This window comes from Apteryx mantelli, chromosome 2 (assembly GCF_036417845.1).
Source record: "Apteryx mantelli isolate bAptMan1 chromosome 2, bAptMan1.hap1, whole genome shotgun sequence".
NCBI lineage: Eukaryota > Metazoa > Chordata > Aves > Apterygiformes > Apterygidae > Apteryx > Apteryx mantelli.
The window spans coordinates 73,620,499-73,637,619 of record NC_089979.1 but is presented as its reverse complement, the minus strand read 5'-3'; positions in this window follow the sequence as shown (position 1 = coordinate 73,637,619).

The window sequence follows — 17,121 nt, the reverse complement described above, 5'->3', positions numbered from 1 at the left end:
CTTCCCTGAGCCTCCTCCAAGGCAGCATGGTCACCAAGGCAAGTCATGAAGTCTTCCAGGGATACACACACTGACAAGTCTCCTGGTCCCCCCACCCTGTGCTGCAGCAGGGAGGCCTGTCCCTATCAGAGGTGGGGAGACAGGCCCGCAGCAAGGCTGCAGCTGCGAGGCTACCTGTGTGGAAGTGGGCTAGTTCCTGCCCACATCTTGCCTGTGCAGCAGGCCTCACGCCTGCAAGGAGTGCCAGCGATCCCACTCCAGTGCGCACGTTCCCCAGGACGCCAGATGAATTATGGATGAGTCAGCCAGAATTTTTCCACGAGCTTCCTCTGCTGCACTGCTCTCTCATTGCCAGCTGAGCTGTGGTTTAAAACCACTGTCTGGGCCTAATGCTTTCAACATTAAAAAAAGAATATTCCTTCTGTTTTCTGATAGAGTACTCGGTTGCTGGGCTTGGGGAATCCCTGACATTTGTGCAGCGTTAGACCCTCAGGTCCATAATGTTTCACTGAATAGCCTAGCATATGTTAAAAATCATTTGGTCCTTTCTGCTTGCTTTGCTCCTCCGTCCCTCCCACTAGCTGACTGTATCGACAGAGTCAATTAGAAGAGACAACAGCAATGCTAAAACTGATTTGAATTTCAACCAAGATCCACTAGCAACTAGAGCTATGTACAGAGAGCTCATGGGAAACAGTTACCCAAGGACCTAGTGACTATGTGCGTGCGTGCGCATGTGCATGTGTGTGTGTTACAAGTCATTATTTTAGTCCTTAGCTTGATTCAGATTAATTTCTGCTTAGCAAATGTTGATTACTGACGCTCTTCTTTGAGCCCATGAAATGTGTGTGGTCTTAATTTGTGGTGCTAATCTCATGGAAAAGAAGCAATTTCCAGTTCTGGAAATATTTGGAAATACTTCCTATGAGACAAAGCACAAAATCCTCTAACAACAGCATTTGATGGCTCCTATCAGAATGACTGTATCTTTTGTAAATGCTTGCAGTGATAAAGCAGGGCTGGTGTCAAACTATATGGCATGAGAGACTAAGCATTAATTCAGGTCTTATTATAAATTTCTATTATCTGCATTCAAGTTGCATCTAGAACTCCCAATCAAGACAGGCTTCAGCTGTGCTAAACACTACATCCATAGAAATGGCAGTTTGTGCTTTAAAGCATTTAGCGTCTAAATAGACAACATGAAATAAGCAGGTGTGAAGTCAAACAAATGAGAAAAAAAGATCCCCACTGGCTCTTTACCTAGACACAATCAGTAGGCTATTTAGCCTCATTCAGAGAAGATTGAACTGTATGTTTATCTTCAGGCAGTCTGAAATCCCATCGATTTCAATGGGAGAGAGGCAGAGGAGTATTTTTTCCTGAATGCACATATGACCCTGAATCCAGCCCTAAGGAAGAACTGGAAGATGAACGATGTATTGTTTTACAGGCTAACATGGAACAGATATAGCATAGGAAGGATTACAGAACCACCGTACTTCTGGAAATGCTCGCACCACCAAGAGTCCCAGATTTATTCAGTCCCCCCTTAGGAGCTATTCAAATGCAGATGTCCCAGTCAGCTCTTTTGAGTTCTCTGAGCTCAGCTAGCTGCATTTGGCTCTGTTTATGTAGCATTTCATCTCAGTAATTCATAGCAAGCATTTCATGACACCTTTGCCATCGTAATTAAAAGGGCATGATCCAAGCACAGTACCCTGGTGAAGTTAATTGATCTTTACCCTGAGCTATGCTATCCACCTTATTGGCTTCCTGCCATAAGATCTGGCTATGTCTTTGTCTGCAGGATGACAGAGCCCTTTGTGGTCAGGAACCTGCACAACCTAGTACCTAGTGTCTGCCGTCAGGTTCCCTCCTGGCTAAGAGGGATCCTTTGTAATTAAGTAGACTGATCATAAGTCTCTTACCATAAATTAACTTTGTCTAGATATCATATAACTCTTATTGCTCCTTTGTGAAGTCTAAATTGTCAACATCTTTTTTCTCATGTGTGGGCACCAGAACTAGACATGCTATTCCAGTAATGGTGCCATAATACCACCTCTTTACTCCTACTGAAGGTATTCTACATCCAAGGATGACATTAGCCTCCTTAGTCACGGCATTGCTCTGGCAGCTCCTGCTCTGCTCGTTGCCCACACGGTGAGGTTTGCTCTCTGGTTCCTGGAATTCTGTGATTCATCCAAAGCTGTCTGTGTGGCCGCAGCACGGGCTCTCCTGCCAGGGAAAGGAAGCAGGTAGCTTTATGTCACCTTTGATTTTTGCTTCCTGACTAATTCAGTGTAGCACCTACTTAGGGTGGCCACAGGCAGTGAGGTGTGCAGCAATTTCTACCGACTGCTGTTTAAACATTTTTGTAGTCCTATGAAAAACGTGTAGTCATGTACAACTAGTCACTGAACAAATTTCTATATTGGTCTGAAATATGTCCACTTTGCTGTGCTGCAAAAGCCGTAGCCCAAGAATTCATGTGGAACACAATGACAGCATAACTTCCTTGAAGAAGAGCATCATTTCTTTAGAGGTATGAATATCTCTTTAAGTAAACAAACAAACAGAGCTAAAAGGCTGTAATTAATAGTTGCCCATTTTCCTATCAAAATGAACATACAGTACTATGCTTAGAAACCTATGTAAAAATACAAGATTTCTAAATGCACATTTACCCAGAAAATTTTATTCTAAAATTTAGACAAAAACAAATCAAAGGGTTATAAAGTAGTTGTGTTGTGTGTTACAAGCATTGTAGCACTATGGTGTAAGTCAACAAAATAGAATGTCCTTATTTTGACAAATTAGTTTTTAATCATCATATCTGAAAGCAAAAGAGTTCTGTTTTCATTTCTTTAATATTCCATTAGATTTTCTAGCTTAGATATATGTTGGACCTAAGTAAAATGATTATGTTCTTGCAGGATAAAAATACATTGCAAAAAGCATGCAGTGCTGACCTCTTAATTTTTCTTGTCTGAGATTACAGATCCAGAGTCCACAAAATGAAAAAATAATAACAATTTAAAGACAGTATGTTGCCTCTGGGAACAGGTTGCTGAAATTTGGATTTAGCTGCGTGCCAACACATAAAAAATAAAGGAAGAGAAACAGGGAAGAAACATAAAAAATTTGGTATAAGTTCACTGCAAACTAGAGCAGAAAGTGCCAAAATTTTTGTGAGGAACTTTGCTCTCAGTCATGTTTCTGTAAGTTCAAAGGGTAAAAAAAGCTCACCTCATTTATACTAGTAAGTCAGAATACAAAATATGGCATAGCTTATATATTGGCATTTTAATAATAGTGCTTGAAACTGAAACATACATCAGTCTCAATACAGAATAGGCATAAATTAATCTCAGTTCAGTACCCAGTTATCTCTGTCCTGCGGTTCTGGTACCAGAGCAAAGAAACACACTTTGGGTCAGTTTATAGTTGTTACATCATGTCCAGCTGTGACAGTTTGGGGATTGTGTCTATGTTTGATTGTTGTATTCTGATTGAAGATAAGAAGTTGCCGAATTACTGCATGTCTCAGTGGATGCAGAGTCGAACTGTCAGGACGGTGTCACATACCTTCCAGAGAAGAGACAGCAGAGAGTTGTTAAAACTCAGTTGCTTCCATTCAAAATGGGGCATCTTTGGAAAGTGGGATAGCTGAGGGCTGAGAAAATCAATCCAGATGAGTTTGTCTGACAGTGTGGAGTGTGGATTACATGAATTTCCCTAGATGAGGATCATGGAGCTAATATTAAAAATGGATTCTTTAGTACTGTGGGGTACAGTGTGATGATACAGCCAAACTGATCTAACAGCTATCTGACAGCAAATGGTCCTACCTCCCCTCTGTCTGCACTTGTGGTGGGATGGCTTAGTTACCTAAACCAGGAAAAATAGTATTTGCCTGCTTTGGCAGGGTTAGTTTTCTGCTAGTTTGGGTCCCTTCAATGCTTACTGTGAGATCAGATGAGCTACAGTGCTGTGGGAAGGGAAGCCACAGAGGTGCACGGCCAGGAAGGAGGTGGAGTGGGATTGCCCCTTTTGGCAGCAGGTAATTATTGGATCATTTTAGCTGAGCTGTCTAATATTGCTGTGGGCCTGACAGACTGGGGGCACACTTGGAGGTGCAGAAAGCTTGAGCAGGAGAGGGGAAAAGAGAATCCTCCTTTCACAGCAGGTTGGTTGAAGTTGTGAGATCCAACCAACAAAGAAGAACTTTTTCATGACTTGAAGGAGAGCAGAAGGCTTAAAAAACCCCTCACCCCAGCCCAAGAAAGCTCAGAAGACTCAAGCAGGAAAAAACATGTAGATACTGATTATTTTGCACAGATCTGTGTATTCCTTGAGCTGCCTAAGTAGTGAGTAGTCATTGCTAGGACTTGTCAAATGCATGCTCCTGATCGCTGCCACACCTGTGCATCCCTGAAGAGGTGCGCTGCAAACTCAGTAGGAGTCCGCCTTTATAGGAAGGGTCTGACAAACCCTGTACTTGAGCTAATGGGGAGCATGGGGTAAGGGAGAGGCGATATATGTTTTCAGAGTTTACTGGAGCCAAGCTGTAAAAGGTCTCATTTCCACAGAGGGATAACAGAGGGTTTCCATGCAAGAAACTAGGGATAGAGCCAGCTCTGTGAGCTGATCAGATTAAACAGAATTTAAGAACATGTGGACCCAATATAGCAGGAACTAAACATCATAGCCTGGTAGCAGGCCTGTGTGATACAGCAAGGCTTAGCTCCACCTCTTTTTCATCATCGTTTCTCCTTGGTGAAATATTCAGAGCCACTTTGACCCAGTCTACATCTGTATTTCCTGATTGAAATGAAATATAACCCCCCTTAATAGGATGTGCCTCATTTACTTCAGGGGGAAAAATGATTTGCAGTTGCTGACCCTATTTTTCTACTTATGAAATCATTTATCAGTATGCTAGACTTTGCCTGCTGAGCTAACCCACATTAATAAACCAAAATGCAAATGATATGCTTGTCTCTTCTGACCCCAACTTTGAAAACTGGTTTTTCTTTCCCTGCTTCTCATCCTTGACAAAAGTGAGACAGCCACAGAAGTCAGCAGGTACATCTGTCTGTCTGTCAAGTGACCTGAATCCTCCATTTCCTCACACACATATTCAGTATATTGGAGACTAAGAATTTGGTGATGCCATAGGAAATGATAGATGATGCTAGTTAGGCTAATTAGATGGTTCACTTTCCTCTACTGAAATCTTTCCTTCCTTTCTCTTAACCCTCTCCTTCTGGTTAATTTTTCCCTTCCATCTTGATTGTTTGTTTGAGGACTGGTTTGATGCTTAAGGATGTAGGTACATTCATTGGTTTTCAGACACTGAAAAGGAAAGTCTCAGAAAACTTCTTCCCTACCCACATTGGCAAGTTTTTTCTCCTTTGACCTTCCCTTTCTATGTGCAAGACTATATAGACTAATACCTAAAGAAAGCAAGACTCGCACTATCCTTCCTCCTCCTCTTTCACACTCTGTCTCTTAACCCTTCTCTCTTTTAACACTAAGTTTTTATTTACCCCCATACTTAAGAACCTCCACTAACTTTCCTCCAGAATGCACACTCCTATTCCCAATATCCATAACATCTTCCTTATTTCTGTGGCTTGGCTCATCTCTCTCCATAACTAGTTCCCTAACTCAGCTATACAGTATGATCTTCTGTTGTCCAAGCCTCTTTCCTATTCTGTCTTGCACTTCTGACATTCTGGTATATACTCTCTTTGCACAACTGAAATTGCTGTTGTGATTTTTGCATCCTTAAATGATGTTGCCTTTGATTTATTTATATCTTCTCTGATCACTGTCTCTTATTTTTGTGTCTGCCAAATTTAACTTTCTTCTCAACACCTTGTCTCCTTGGCTTTCCCAACTCTATCCTCATGTATGCCTTTTGACAGCCAAGGCTTCATTCTCCATTCTCACTGACCATGGAAATCTAAACAGGTTTTCTCTCTTCTCTGTCTTTCAGTGTGGATCTGTACCCAGTTACATTGGCAACAGTTTGTGTGAATGTTTTGTACACTTATCCTGATCTCTTAATCCATCCAATCCTACATTTCAGCCAGTGCATCTTCTTGGGGAAGTGTCTTTGCCTATTCAGCTTTCACAAGGCTGCTGACGAACTTCTAGTTAGCCCCTTATGTGCTACTCCAATCCTACTACTACTCTGTTTATAAACATTGCCTGCCCTTTTGTGCTACCCTGTTGCCTAGAGTAATCAAAGCTAATCCTTCCCTTTCCCAAGGCATCCAGACCATGTCTAAGTTTTGCAACCTTTTCTCTCATAAAGTGTCAGCACTCATCTACATCCCCTCCCTTCTGATCTCCCTTATATCAATAATTGCCCCTTCTCCTCCTATTACAAACCAAGAGTCAAGACAATTATTGCCCATTTTATCACCCATTTAAATCCTTCCACTGACTCCCTCTTTTACCATGATTCATGTCCGAGTCTTCATTTTCTTCCTCCTTCACAGTCACACCCTCTTCTGCTCACTTTTAGTCCTTATCATGCTATGCTTTTCTTTTTCTGTTTCATCAGTGATGCAAACATGAAGCCTTGTGAAATTTGTTGACATTCCTTATTTCATACTTCTTTTCATTCTGCCTGGAAATCTGTAATACAAATCATAAAACTTGTTCAACTTTTTTTCTCTTTTCTCCCTTTCGGATAAACCTGAAGAAACTAGCTAGGAAACTGGAGTTAACTCCTACTTTGGCAGCCTAATGGACAGAAGAAAAATGCTCACTAATCCTTAAAGAACAATTTAATAAAACTGAAAAAAATATTTTTTTCCACTGAGGGTATAAAACATACAATGAACAAATAAACAGAAATTAATGGAAGTCAAACAATCACAAATATAGCAAAGAATCTATCAACTGTCTTGAGTGGAATGAAACATGTATTAAAATATTTTTAAGGACAGTGTGTGGGAGAGAAAATTATGGTTGCACTTAGAAAGGAGGAAAATGGATGAGACAGACTTACCAGGCAAACAGCTTTTTTGACCAGTCTAGCAGTTCAATAGTCTGTCTGAATTTCTGCCTAGCACTTTCTCATTCAGGACTTCATCCTCTGAACTGTGCTGTTGTATGTAGCTCTGTTAATGCTGATATAACAAAATAACTTTGCAAGTTTGGAGCCCTAGAGCCTGATAATCTTTAGATGCAGCTCTATCACCTGTACTGAAATCCATATGAATGCTCATATTTGCGGGGAATAACCAGTCTCACAAAAACTGTAGTGACATTTCTGCCTAATAAAAACAATGAGTAAGGCTGAATACAAGTTTGGATACACTTGAAGGTGAGTCTTCTCTCCTTCAGCTTTTTAAATCAATACCACCTCTAAATTCTGAGTGGAATAAATGAGCTGTAAAATATATCAATATAGAACATATCTGTGATCACGCACAGCCTGGATTTGCTTGCGCTTTCTGCTAGCAGAGCACAGAGTCTCAATGATGGACATGACAGACAGGACAGAATAAAACAAACCTACGCAAGGAAAGGGGCGCAGTAGAGGCTTGAGTTACAGAAATATAATTATGCAGTTACTCAGTTTAGTCACGCATGGAGTTAGATAGGTTACTTTATGAGTAAGCATACGTACTTGTCAAATGACTAATCAGCTCCTTATAAACAAGGGCTTCTCTCATGTATGGAGAGCAGCAGGACACCTGAAACAAAAAGTTATGCATGTGAAGGTTTTTCTAGAACTGGCCAGCAAAATTTTTCTTAGCTAGGAGATTTTCTCATCCTGCTTTTACAGAGAACTATGTATTGCTGCAACCACAACAATACAATTAAAGCACAGTGAATTCCCTATTTGGGAGGCACATATATCTGTATGAAAGGGACTTAGACCAGTGTACCCATTCCCACTGTATACTGTATCAGCGTAACAGCATCCACAATATACATATTTTTATAGCTATGAAATTCTGTATTTGTTGCTCAAAGATCAAACAGGGAACTGAAACACTGCCTCAGCAGGGACTGATCACATTGCCCTGTCTGCAGGGAGAAGAGCGCTACGCTCCCGGAGAAGGGGACTTGCCTGTGGTGCCGAGACTCCCCTGTACCAGCTGCGGGGAGGGAAGTGAGCGGTGGGACGTGAAGCCAGGGGAGCTGCTGCCACCAGCCGCTGCCAGGGCTGGACCCCAGCAGAGATGTGATCTTGACCCTGCTGCGAAACAGCAGGGAAGAGGCTCAAAAGCCTGGAGAGGCAGCTGGGCGCTGCCTGGGCGTGGGGCAGGTCTGAAGGGGCTTGGTTGGAGAACTGGTGGCATTGAGGAGGAATAAAAGAAAAGGTCCCTGTAACTTCCCCAGATAGCTGTGAGAGGGGGGCCAGGGAATCAAGGCCAGCTGTGGGCAATCACTGGCAGCTGTACTGTCATTCTGGTTGTTAAACATAATCCTGGTCTCCCCCTCCCTTTGACATAGGCCAAGACAAAGTTACTCAGTCTCTTCCTAAAGGAGCAAAACTCAAAGCAAAATATAATCTCATTAACACAATAACCTAGGATACTTATCCATAATTTCTGCACACTCCTTCCAGATTGCTTTCTCCTGCCAGTGAGCCATTTATTTAGTCCCAGAGTGCTTTACTCTAAATGAGGACCGCTGTCACAGCTATTCAAGGGACTTCTTCTCCCCAGAGTTTGCATTCTTGGATTAAAAACTCCTGTGAGCCAGCCTTTTCCCCCTCATGAGCAAGCCAAAAAATTTCAGCTCCTGCCATTCAAAGATTCTCGCCCGCAAACCACTTTCTGATTTCCCACTAGGCATGTGCTGTGATAGAAGAGTGTAGTTACTCGAATGGTATAGGGATGGGCCAGGAAGGCTTTGAAGTACTGCAGTACACTCAATGATATGTATTAATCTCTTAAATGAACGTATACCTAAAGCAAGTAATTTCAAGCAGTTAAACCTGAACTCCAGACAAGGGCTCTGAAGCCCACTCTGTTTTTTCCACCTCGATACTTTCTTATAGCAATTTTAGCATACCTGTGAGCACTAGTAAGAAGAAAAAAAAGTTTCAAATGATGAGGCAGGAAACAATGTAAACCAGTTTGACCAGATGTGACTGAGCAAATGTTGACAGATGGTAGCAAGTTACTGCAAAAGTTATGAGACAAATCCCATCCCCTTCACCACCGCGCTAGGCGAAGCACTGCTCTTCGCAGAATCCTCTTGGCTCGGCCTCAGACTCACATGGCCACGTTATCAAGATGCAGGGTTTGTCAGCGGGTGTATTTTACCCTTTTAATGACACATTTGAGGTCTTTGTTTGAAAGTAGATCTGAGCTGCTAGACTGTAAATGTACCAATGTGTTAAGTTTGACCCAGTATAAGATTTCTTCTGAGCAGGTAAGCTGATGACTGGAACTAATTCATTAGCCACTGTACATGTGCAACACAAGCTTTATATTAGCCTCAGAGCACGTAAATGCAAGGTGAACAATATTAGAAAGGCAGTCTTAAAATTAGGCTTTTCTGTTTCCCCACCAGACACATCCAGCTGAATTAAAATGACCCTGTATCAAACTGAAGCAAACAGGAACAAAAGAATATTTTTATCTCTTTTGTTCCAAGATACCTTGGAGTACTAATCCATATCGTGTGCAAAGAACCTGTAAAAACTTCCTTCTAAAATTACAACAACAGAAGAAATTAGGTCAGCTACTAAAGAAGAGGTTGGATATAACCAAGTTATAGCACCACTGGGACACAAAAGGTAGTGCTTTATTATGCAGCATTTTGTCAGCTTACGTAATTTATTGCTGTAGGAGGCATTCAAGGCAAATAACGCTAAGACTGGATTTGCCAAAACACTGGAAAACTGTTTGACCATCAATCGCATTTGCTAAGACTGTGATTAGGGGAATTGCTCTGCGTGTCTTTTCACAAACCCGTTGTCCATGGGGAGATCAGGAAGGACTCCCTGCTACCCCCGCAAAGTGCAGCGCTGCTTATTTGGCTCCAGTTGGAGTTTCCTTTGTGCCTTTTTCTGAGCATCAAATACGTGCCCCTGAAAAAGGTACAATACTAAAGGCTGGGTACTGAGTGGCCTAGTAGTGGGATTTAATAAAGTAATATCTGTTTCACTGTAATTGTATCTCATTTTCTTTCTAGGTTACTAGTTATTCTTTAGAGTGAATTTTCAAAGTGGTTAGCAGTGGGAGCATGCAGCTGGGGCTTGGTTGGACTTTCATAAAGGCCGAGCTTCTGAAACGCTATCGAGTGTTTGAAAATGCTTCTTTTCTTCCATGTGGCTAGCAACAACAATAGCGCGTAGGGTCTCATGTTGTGTCAATGGCTGTGTCATGTATTAATGCTGCCCTCCAGTTTGGCTCCAGCTTCCTTCTTTATTACACAACTGAATAAAAAGGTTCTTGTCTGAAGCTGAAGCAATATTCGAAAATTCTGTTTTAATTACTAGCACATGCATTTCTGTGACACATGTCCCTGTGGAATCTGGGCATTGCCACTTTAATTTAGAAGTACTGATATCATTGTAATGAGGATAATACTGACCCTAGACTACATAAGATCGAAAGAAGAACACAGCTCCTATTCTCTCTCCCTGCAGATTAAAAACTCTTTTGGATAGTACCACAGTCCTTTGAACAGTAGCTGTAAAAGTTTTCTTGTGGTTTTACCATGCTTATTATTTCAACAAGCACATATAAAAAGTTCAGTTCAGAAGAAAACAAAAAAAATCCTGTTTTTCCTGTCAGTGCTACAGCCTCATCCTCTGCTTCAGACCCCCCTTGGATTCCTTGCCTCTCCCATCACCAGTTACAAGGGCTCTGCAGGATGAGTTATGCCCTGTTTACATTGCCCAACAAGGTTGTCCTGAGGTTCTGCTCTCAGCGCGTACGCACGACGCGCAATTGCGGCCAGCTCATTTGCTTTCTCTCTGTTATGTTGTTTCTGCAGAGCCAAGAGGATTAAAAAAAGCAGCAAGCATTCAATGTTGTTATTAAACCCAGTTCTTCGGACTCTAAATAAACAGCGTAATAAATCTGTTAGAAATAAGATGCAGTTTTTTACAGTTACTCTTCAGAAGAACCTTAAGGAGGAAAGAATAATTGCGGCGTTTTATGCCAGAGGCATTCCTGGGAAAGGTAAAGAGGTATGCAAATCGAAACCTAATCTGGTGCTGACGTATGTGCTCAGGCACAAAGCTATTGTTAGACAAACATGTTGTTCCTGAGCAGCAGAACTAACGAAGCCTAATTTCCTATGGATTTGCATCCTTTGTCCCACATCTCTTTCTCCTTCCTCACAGTAATCCCAGCCCTCCTTGTGCCTCCTATGACACTGTCACTGCCAAGAGACAACATAGTCTGTGACTTGTCTGGAGCTATAAAAATACTCCCTGGCTGTCCATACATGTGCCGACTGGCCAGCTGGCCGTCAAGCAATATATAATGGCTAAGATCCTCTTGCCTTCAGTCAAGGCAGTAATTTGACTCTCTGCCTCTTATTCTGCTGCCAAGTTTTACAAAATGTTTTTAAAAAAATAATTATCATGTTTATCTCTCTTTCAACTTTGGTCAAAACCTGATTTGCCAGAGGCTTACAAAAATTATTAGGTGCAGGACAAACACTGTGATTGCGTAAGTTTTGTTTCCACAGGAAACTAGATTCAGAAGTTCAACTTCTTTTCTCTTCTTTAAAAAAAAGTTAATTAGGAAATTTTCCCACAGTCATTTTCAGTGGCAACGGAGTTTGCGTAAGAACTGGTGACTGACCTGCTGTCTCATACTGAAAAGCTAATGTATGATTTATTTTTTTTAAATAAAGAAAGAAATGTGCAAAAGCTTCTATTGCTGCTGCTAACCCTGAGAGCTTTCAGGGGGCTAAACATTTCCAGGCCACTGCACGATCAGTATTGCCCCTTTCCAAAGGAAAACACGCTGCCTCCGCTTTATGACCCTCTCCATCTGCAGCGTTAGCAGAGCTCCACCGGACTGCATCTACCCACTGCTTGGACTTTAGACTACATTGAGCAATAAACATCATCTGCTCAGAGTGCTCCCTCTGGCATATTTGCTTGAATCATGACCTTATGTTTTGGCTTTGTTGTTTATTCCAGTTTCTTCAAATACACACTCCCACTGCCTCTCTACCAAGCTGCCAATAAGGAACCTTCTTTAAAGGGCCTTATCTGTTTCTCCTCAGGAAACCCAGACAGAGAAGTAAATAATTGAGGACAGGCATACTTAAAGCACACGCCTCCCAGATCGCTTTATTTCCTCTTCCCACCGCACCTTCAAAATCTCAGTTACCATCCCACTGGCTGAGGAGAGCAGGATATGGCACTTCAGGAATAGAAGAGCGGTGTCATTTCACCAAAGGAAAATAAGGCATTGCCAGCAGAGTGGAACTGCAGAACCAAGCAGGGAAAAAGGGAGGTTTGTTATGCAGCGTTGCCAGATCTAGAAACTGGATGCGGACCAGCAGCGGGGGGCTGGTAAATGGAAAGAGGGTTATTTGCCTCATCAAAATTCCAGGAAAGACTGCCATTTTATCAGTTTCCCCTCAAAATGGCTGCAACTTCCTATTGCTGTCAGCTGGGCTGAGGCCAGCAGGCGAAAAGCGGCCGCAGACCTCCCGAGAGGCGCTCAGTGGGCTGGGCCGGCGCGGGGCAGCCCGGACCTGCGGGAGGCCCATAGGAGGGAAGGGAGCAAGGTTCTAAAGCCATGGTGAAATGAGGTGGATCTTGCTGTTTTAGGCTGCCAGGGGAAGGGAAGGTGTGGATCAGAGAGGGAGGTGGAGAAGACTGGAAAACAGCTGAATCGCTTATGGGTCCAGGATTTTGGCACTCAAAGGAAGAGCTTTCATAACAATGTGAAAAACTTCTTTATTTGTACTAGGGCCACGTGTACCGACATAACTGTGTGCAGAAGCACTAGATCTGGGCACAGTGAATGCAAACAGGACTGAGCCTTTCTTGCCCTTGCTGCATGTGTGTGTATACATACATGTTCACACACACACACACACACACTTACCCTTTTTTGCCCTTGGATTTCCAGGAGCAGGGCAGAAGATCAGTCTGGGTGTAGTGAAGTACAGAAGACCCAGGGTTCAGATTTTTCCTGGGATTGTTCGTCTGCCTAGGACCTAGCAGGAAGGCAGGATAATTGTAGCACAAATTATCTTTAGCTATAATTAGATGTTCACATATATTAAAAATATCTTTAAAGGTTTTTTTTTAATGTAATTTCAGGATGAAAATAAGGCTTAGTGCACGTCAGAATCTAGATGTTTCCCTTTTCAAATTGTGCTATATTGAGGGGAGTACCCCATTAGCTCTGTCTTGACTTTACAGTAAATTATCTCAGATGCATTGGAGGAAGGTTAGAAGACTGAAAAAATCCTTTTCAAAATCACTTTTTTGAACTCATCAAAAACTAGGGCATGACATGATTTTTGACCAACTGAAATTATATATAAAAAAAAATGCTGACATAGCCCTAACACTTGAACCAACCATAATATTGTAGTTACGACTGGTAAAAATTTCCAGCTAGCCAAAAAACCCAGTGTTTTCTACTATGCTAAACATTTCCCCCCAGTTTTTAATTATACCTACAATGGACATGGTTTCCTAGAAGAGTCCTGCCTTTGCTATCTAGGCTAGGCACCACGCAACACAAACTGACCACATCTGCTCATGCTAGTCTTCCAACCAAATAGATTTCTTCTAGTTGCTCCTGCTGGCGCACTACTCCAGAATCTTGTTTCTCTAGTGGTAAGGAACATCTCTCTCATTTCCATCCTAAATGTCATATGGGAAGTCTGTCTGTGTCCTTCCTCTTAATTCCTTTCTTTTTGTTTGCTTCTAATGTAGTGCCTTAAGAGCACTCAGAGTCAGCTTAACCTCAGTTTTCATTTGCTAAGCTAAATAAATCAGCTTCTGAACATCACAGTAGCCTTTCTCCACAACACTTCCAGTTTGAATTGATCTTCCTTGAACACCAGTGAACAGAACCGTCTTTTGTCTTCTGATCATAAGATTGCTTCTATTATGGAAGTATCTTTACATCTTCAAGTTAGGTCATGTGGGATCAAAAGGCAAAATGTATTAGATCTACTGCATTTCTTTTGCCTAGAAAGTCTGTTATTACCAAAGAAAGGTGCCAAATAAGTCTGGCACAATCTACCCTTGGTAAAACCAGACTGCTTTTCATCCAATTTTCCTTCTATGTCTTCAAGTATTCTTTCCTTTATATTATTTTAAAAGCCTTATATATTATTGGAGGTCATGCTACTGCTATAGGATTGCAAGAAACACATGGCAGATTAAATTAGCTGTACTAGGAAAAGAGCTCAGAGAATCATAATTGTCACGCAGGTCAAAACATGGCCTGTTAAGTCTGGTTCACTGACATTGATCACGTACCAAAAAAGAATGAAATCAAGCTTCTGGTGATAGCCTATGTCAGTTCTCTGCAGCAGCATAAAAAGCAAACTCTGTGTAATACCTAGCTGTATTTCGCCATATTTATCAATCTCTGTCACAAAGGCTAGTTACATATTTGATGAGCAGTTTAATTGATCTAAACTCTATGGTAGCAAAGAGACCACAGAAAAATAAAAAGCAACCCACATACAGGTCTCTCGGGACAAGGCTTAAAGAGAGTGAATCTATTATGCTGGCCAGCAAGGGAGTTATTATTGAATTCACTGCTCTTTGTCTTTGGGAAGGTGGGAATCCCTTCTAGGAAGAGAAGCCCTTCAGCCCTCAGTATCCCAGCAAAAGATGAGAGACTCTTTTTATCATTCAGCAGTCCCGTTTCACCCCCAGCGCGGGAAGGATTACGGCGAGGCCCCTTGCTTCCCGTCTTTGGGCAGCCCGCGATCCGTTCGGAGAGGGCAGAATTTTCAAGGACTTGCAATCCTGGGAGGAATGCTATCAAAAAATAGGCAGCAGCCACCTCTGCCCTTAAAAGCTGGCTTTCCCAGAATAATTATCGCAGTAGGAGCGGGGAACTGGAGGACTCGCCTGACTGTGGACAGGACAGAGACAGCCACAAAGGCCGGCTCTTCTCCCTGCCGCCTCCTCCAGCTATAGGGGCAAAAGCAAGGCAGCTCCCAAAGCGCAGATACCTTTCCCAGAAACACAGTCCCTCTGGTCTGGGCTCTGCGTGTGATGATTTGACATAATGCTTCCATATAATCTCTGAACACAGGAACTTCGGCACAGACCCATTAAATCATCCTTGCTGACATAGCTGCTGTCCAAAATTGCCTCATAACTTAGCATCTAACTTGCTACCTGCTATAACTCATAGGCCTTCCTTAACATTACCATTTTCTGAGCTTTTCCATTTCAATATGTGTGTGTATTTCAAGTAATTTCCCCCTCATCTGCAGTGCTTCAAGCAGCAACTGTTTTTTTTTGGTTTTGTTTTTTGCCTTTTTTTGGCTGTGTACCTAATCTCTCTGTAGTGGTTCGATCTCATCAGCATCACTACAGCTCATTCCGATTTAAACTTACCACCCTACTGCCTATTCCACCTGTAACTTCCGTAACGATAATTAGCAAGGAACAACCATACTTTGGTAGTTTGTAGTCAGGGCTCAAACACAGGATGCTAAAGTGACAGAGATAAAAGATCTAGAAACAAATAAACAGCTCCCTCCCCCCACCCCACAATTGCCCTAAAAGTTCTGATTTCCACAACTGTCCTAATGTAGCTCATACAAAACTTTGTATATTAGCAATAAAATATCTTTCATTGCAGAACAACAGAAAAGCACACAAAGTAAACATCCATTTTCTGGATTAACACACCGCAATCACCAGCCAAAGAACAGGCAGCTATATATACTGCAAATGCAGTTGTTAAATAACTGTCTCTGTTGCTGGGTTTTGTCTAAGAGCAAAGAGGGACTGCATGCCCTAGCCTTTATTTATGGATTGAAATAACTGGCTTTGCTTATGTTTTTGTTCACTGTTGCTACAGTCTTATCTATTTGGTATCTTAGATATTTATACAATAAATTGACAGATTTTTAGCACCTTGCAATTTTCCCCCTGTATTTGTATCTGTTTATACATGATCCGGTGGCTTGTTTTATTCAGAGATATTTTAGTACCTCAGGGTCTTGTGGTTTTGATGCAGATGTTGATGTACTAAGAGTGTACAGAAATATTTAAATTGCTACTTGAAAGCCAATTTGTATGAAAACTTAAACAAGCATCATTCAGAAATTTGATCATGAAACTTTCATATAAACATGCCTTGGACTTCAGTGAACAAGTAAGGGCTTGCAAGAGGGAGCCTGTGGTCATATTTTAATGCATTAAATACTGTTTCATTAAATCCTTCATTAAGAACAAACTGAAAGAAAAACAACCTTTCCTTCCTCCAAACCTCTCTGTAACCCCGGGGAGGGGGGGGGAAGCTTGAAAACAATGCTGAAATTACAAATGGCAAATAAAAGAATCCAAAATGGATTTGTTTAATGACATTTTGAATATTTGGAGTTAGGAACTGCAAAGAAAAATAAGCTAAAGTGCACAAGTACAGAACCGTATATTTTATTACTGTTAAGTAACAGCATAAAAGGAAAATACCTTTCATATATTGGCATGTATGAAAATGGAGGTGAGGCTTCTATTAAACATTTACTTTTCATGGCAAACATATTTTTGCTTTGTTAGGTGATGATGGCCACAGTTTCTGTATCAAACAGGATTAGCTTCCTTAGACATTCCCAGCCCCCCAGTTAACTGCACTTTATGAATCATCAAATTTATAACCTATTTGTCAGGTGTGGTCTGACACCTTAGGGCAAACCAAGACTCTGTTTCAAACAAGGCAAGTTAACTACTTAACAGCTGGATGGACAAAATACTGTTAAATTTTTCTGAAGTCTTGGATATATTTTTTCTAAATGGCAAAAGAGTAATATTCTAGCATGTTTTTTAAGAGCTGTGATTACAGGTATCCCCAAGTCAAAAGATTAAAAAAAAAAAAAAAAAGCAACATAGTAGCATGTTGCAATGTATAGACCAGAATAGGTTAGAAGTATTAAAAAAAAAAAAAAGCTTAA